General features: G+C 37.4%; 1 protein-coding gene across 1 annotated transcript in view; it reads right to left on the reverse strand.

Annotated features, from left to right (window-relative positions):
* The window catches only part of LRRN1 (leucine rich repeat neuronal 1), a 65118-nt gene extending 59349 nt beyond the window's left edge, over nt 1-5769 (reverse strand). Inside the window, exon 1 of the mRNA XM_063661815.1 lies at nt 5490-5769. The gene's annotated coding sequence lies outside the window, so the exon portion shown is untranslated. The remainder of the gene's footprint in view (nt 1-5489) is intronic.
* Nucleotides 5770-6000: the final 231 nt, after the last annotated feature.

The raw sequence follows: 6000 nt of genomic DNA on the forward strand, positions 1-6000 counted from the left end.
TTTATTCCTGACTGAATAAAGGGTCCCTGTTTCCACTTGTAGAACTTAGTTGTTGCAGAGATGTTGACAGTCATTGTATTGGTCCATTTTCATACTGCTATGAAGAAATACCCAAGACTGGGTAATTTATAAAGAAAAAGAGGTTTAATGGACTCATAGTTCCCATGGCTAGGGAGGCCTCACAATCATGGCAGAAGGCAAAGGAGGAACAAAGGCACATCTTACATGGCAGCAGGCAAGAGACCATGTGCAGGAGAATTGCCCCTTATAAAACCATCAGATCTTGAGACTTATTCACTATCATGAGAACAGCACAGGAAAAACTCACCCTCATGATTCAATTACCTCCCACTGGGTCCCTCCCATGACATGTGGGGATTATAGGAGCTACAATTCAAGATGAGATTTGGGTGGGGACACAGCCAAACCGTATCAGTCATCAAATCCAACTTCTTTATTTTGTAGATAAAGAAACTAAGCCCTAGAAGAGGAACTCTGCCAGTCTATTTACAAAGCCTACACTGAAACCTAGACCATATACTCTTTGGAGAGGGATGATATGACCAGCTCATAGCCTAGGGCCTATACCATGTAATAGGTACTCAAACTTTTTTAAAATAAATGAATCAATAAATGAATGTCTTTATGTAATCGAGTCACATTATTTCATGAGTATTTTCTTCATATCATTAAAAAGTCTTTGAAGCTATAATGCTTAATGGCTGCATAAGTCTACCAACTTTTTGTTGGTGAGAAATAAAGACTCAATTATTTGTTATCACATATACTAAACAAACTTGTTTAAAATGTGATTTTGATTATTGATCTATAGATATAGACTACACTTTGGATTATCAGGTTAACATATTCAAGTTTTTCTATTTCCTTACTGTTTACCTTTGGCCAGCCAAACGTTATTAAAAAATAAAAATATTTGTTTGCTTTTGTAAAGATTTCAGTTGATAGAATTTTAGAATTTTCTTTGTTTTTAATTGTTTGCTCTCCATTCTGATTTCTCTTTTGTCTGTATAACAATAGTTAACATAAACTAAGAACTAACTCTGTGTCATTACATTACACTTAGTAGAATTTTTTTTTTTTTTTTTTGTATTGAGAGAGGCAGTCTAGTGCAACGATTAAGAGCCAGAGCTCATGATTTGGGGTCCCTAGATTTACATTCCAGCCCAACACACTGTGTGAATTTGAACAATTTACTTAAGCTCTCTGTGCCTATAATAGTACCTGTATCGTGGAGTTTTGCGAGGCTTAAAGAGGTGCATATGCAGCATACCTATGTAACAAACCTGCACATATACCCCCGGAGTCTAAAATAAAAGTTGAAAGAATAATAATAAAAAAGATGCTCAACATCACTAATCATTAGGGAAGTGCAAATCAAAACTACAATGAAATACTACCTCATACCCATTGGGATGGCTATTATACAAAAACAAAAACAAAAAACAAAAAACACCAGTGTTGGCGAGAATGTGGAGAAATTGGAACCTGATATGGTTTGGACTGGTGTACCCACCCAAATCTCATGTTGAATTGTAATCCCTAATGTTGGAGGTGGGGCCTGGTGGGAGGTGATTGGATCATGGTAGTGGATCCTTCATGAATGGTTTAGCACCATCTCCCTAAAGCTGTTCTTGTGATAGAGTTCTCCTGAGGTCTGGTTGTTTAAAAGTGTGTAGCACCTCCCCCATCTCTTTCTTCCTCCTTCTCTGGCCATGTAAGACATGCCTGCTTCCCCTTTGCCTTCTGCCATGATTGAAAGTTTCTTGAGGCCTCCCCAGCCATGCTTCTTGTACAACCTGCAGAACCATGAGCCAATTCAACCTCTTTTCTTTATACATTTCTCATTCTCGGGTATTTCTTTACAGTAGTGTGAGAACAGAATAATACAGAATGCTTGTACACTGTGGGTGGGACTATAAAACGATACAGCCACAGTAGAAAACAGTATGGGAGTTCCTCAGAAAATTAAAACTAAAATTATCATATGACCCAGCAATTTTACCTCTATGTGCCCAAAAGAACTGAAACAAGGTCTCAAAGAATTATTTGTACACCCACATGCATAGCAGCATTACTCACAATAACTAAAACATGGAAGCAACCCAAATATCTATTGAGGGATGACTATATAAACGAAATGTGGTATATATATATGTATTAGTCTGTTTTCATGCTGCCAATAAAGACATACCTGAGACTGGGTAATTTATAAAGAAAAAGAGGTTTAATGGACTCACAGTTCCATGTGGCTGGGGAGACCTCATAATCGTGGCGGAAAGTGAAAGGCACATCTTACATGGCAGCAGACAAGAGAGAATTGAGAGCCAAGTGAAAGGGGTTTCCCCTTATAAAGCCATCAGATCTCGTGAGACTTATTCACTACCATGAGAACAGTATGGGGGAACTGCCCCCAAGATTCAATTATCTCCCACTGGGTCCCTCCCACAACATATGGGAATTATGGGACCTACAATTCAAGATGAGATTTGGGTGGGAACACAGCCACACCATATCAACATACAATGGAATATTATTCAACTTTAAAAAGGAAATAAATTCTGACATACCCTACAACATGAATATGAAATGAGGACATTGTATTAAATGGAGTAAGTCAGTTACAAAAAGACAAATACTGTATTATTGCACTTATATGAGTTACTTAAAGTTGTCAAAATCATACAGAAAGTAGAATAGTGGTTACCAGGGCACGCAGAGAGCAGTGAATGTGAAGTTATTTAATAGGTGTAGAGTTTCAGTTTTATAAGATGAAAAGAGTTATGGAGACGGCTGGTAGTGATAGTTGCATAACATTAGGAAAGTGCTTAGTAACACTGTACTGTACACTTAAACTGGTTAAGATGGTAAATTTTATGTTGGTATATTCTATCACCAGGAAAAAAAAAGAAGTGTGTATGTGCCTATCATATAGCAAGCACTCACTAATATTAATGTGTTAGTTAACATAATGGTCACTGAGAACAAATAAACCAAAGACCATCAGTGGCTTAAATAAGGCAAGTTCATTTCATAAGTAACTGAGTATGTTTCTGGCCAGGTAGCCTCTACCTAGTCATTCCAGGCCCAGGTGACTTCCATTTTTTGCTTCTTCCTCCTCTATGGCTATAGACATTTTTTTCATTCGCACAGAGTGTAGAGAAAGAAAGAGAATAAAGAATCACATGGGAACATTCTATGGGCCAGCCTAAGAAATGGCTCATATTATTATTGGTGAGAACCAAGTTACATAGCTATGTCTAATAGCAAGGAAAGCAGAGGAATGTAGGCTAGGTATGTGCCTAGAAAGTAGACAGAGAAATTGTGCAACATATTGCAATCTGTATTAGCAATATAGCAACATACATTAGAAACACAGTCATCTCTCCTACTGTTGGCTATTATCTTACTTAGTCCTCATAACAAGTCTGGTAAGGTAAGAGAGAAAATGACTAGTTCAGGGACATCCTGCCAGTAGGAGGGCATCATTATAGCAAACAAAATGTGTATAGAACAGCTACTAGAGCGGTGCTTTCCAGTTCTCTGTTCAGTTTAAAACTATTCTTGGTTGATTGCTAACCTAATTACCATCAACACAGTGCCTTCTTGAAGTTCCCAGAGACTTCAAGCAGGGAGAGGAAGACTGTCAGCTGCCCCACCGGCAGCTTGTATTTCTTATTCTTTCAGTAACGTCTTTCTTCTTTCAGTAACCGTAAAACTTTAAGGAAGTTCAGAATTGTTCCTCATAAGAAAGTGCTTAGAGACTATTGCACTGGAATTCAATGCCCCTATTATCATAAATTTAACATCCACACTTACTTTTAGTCCTAGGGGCCTATGAGGCTATAAAAGAAAGATTGGCAGATAGAGTAGACACAATTGGCTTATACACATTGTGCGGAAACACTGAAGCCCACAGAATTTCCTCTACATTTAATTTAGTACCTTCTTCTGTCAAGTTTGTCTCCATTTTGCCTGCACTTCATTTCATTTTTATAGTAGAGAACTCTCATACTTGTTATCTCTGAGTATGTTAACAGTCTCTTTTGAGTAAAACATTGCCCGTATTGCATTTTCATGGATAACTAAGTATTCACCTACTGGACCAATCATCTGTTGAAATCCATATTTTCTTGAATTCAGTTCACATTGTACTCTTGAGTCTGTATCACTTTGCTCAAACTTTGCATCACATCCAAGCTGTCTTTTGGAAAGGAGACTGAGTTTTTGAGTTTTGTAGCTTTGGAGAAAGAAGGCTGCAGATGCGTATGTGATGTATGAATGGTGACTTATCTAGTTACTAGAAGCAAGGTCATATTATAATTCAATTCAGTAAGGACCAGAGGGTTTTGGAGCTATAAAGAGCCTTATAGATTATCTGGCTTAACCCTTTCATTTTATAGATGAACAAACTGAAGTCTCAAGAAGGCCAACACTTCCATGTACTTCGGAGCATCTGGGAAATTTGACTGGATTTAAATCCTTATCCAAGGTCCCACTGCTGGTTAATAGGAGAGCTGGGCTAAAATCTAGTTTTCTTGATTTTTCTCTTATATTAGTGTAACTTTAATTAGGATCCTCAGGCCTCCCTGAAGTTCATGGCATATACTCTTAAGAGTCTGTGACGTTGCTATATATGAACCCCAAATCACGGATAACAAAAGCAAAAGTATATGAATAGGATTACATCAAACTAAAAAACTTTTGCACAGCCAAGGAAACAATCAACAGAGTGAATAAACAGCCTACAGAATGGGAGGACATATATGTCTCATACACACCATACATCTGATAATGGGTTAATATCCAAAATATATAAATAACTCAAACAGTTCAATAGTAAGAAAATAACCTGATTACAAAATGAGCAAAATATCTGAATAGACATTTCTCAAAAGAATATGTACAAGTGGCCAACAGGTATATGTAGATTTTAAAAAAATGCTCAAAATCACAAATTATCAGAGAGAAGCAAATCAAAACCAGAATGAGCTATCACTTCACACCTGTTACAATAGTTATTATCAAAAGACAAAAGATAAATTTTGGCAAGGATGTGTAGAAAAGAGAACACTTACACACTGCTGTATAAGTTGGTTCAGAATTGACTATCCAGATATGTTAACTGTGCTGTCTCTGTCTCTATGTATGTATGTATGTATGTATGTATATATATATATATTTGGAGAGAGAGAGCTCTGAACCAAAGTCAGAAGATTTAAGTGTGTCACTTGCCAGCCATGTACCTCTCTCTCTCTATATATATATATACACACACATGCATATATATATATACACACACATGCATATATATGTATATACAGACAAGCATATATATATATATACAGACAAGCATATATATATATATATATATGTATATATATATATACAGACAAGCATATATATATATATATATATTTGGAGAGAGAGAGCTCTGAACCGAAGTCAGAAGATTTGAGTGTGTCACTTACCAGCCGCGTACCTCTCAATGTGCCATTGACAGTCTGTCAGCTTTCACATGCTCCCTGAGAAGTCATAGTAAAAGCATCCATCTGGCCTTCCTCCTCAGTTTCCAGATCAAATCAAACTGTTCAGGGAAGTACTTTGCAAATGGCAGAATGTGTAGACCATTTTATCATGATGCTGGGATAGTGGAAGGCTCTGTGAGTGGTAGGCTTCCAGAATGGGGTTCCCACAGACTGTGGCAGCCTGCACCATGTGGATGATGTCTAGTGTAGAATTACACCAGCCAACTGCACCTGCTCCCTTTCACTTCAGTGCCTGAGAAGAAAACAGAACTGCCAGCAGACCATGGGACAAACGACTAAATGCCCTCCAGACAGTTCAGAGTCCTCTGCCTCTCAGACTTTAGTTCTTCCTGAAGGAATCTGGGGCCGGAAAGCAGGAAGCAATTTGCTGTGGAATTTTTTCCATCACAGGTAAGTTTTAGTTTCAATAATAATAGTAATAATAATGGCTAAT

The sequence above is a fragment of the Pongo pygmaeus genome, chromosome 2 (assembly GCF_028885625.2).
Source record: "Pongo pygmaeus isolate AG05252 chromosome 2, NHGRI_mPonPyg2-v2.0_pri, whole genome shotgun sequence".
Classification (NCBI taxonomy): Eukaryota; Metazoa; Chordata; class Mammalia; order Primates; family Hominidae; genus Pongo; species Pongo pygmaeus.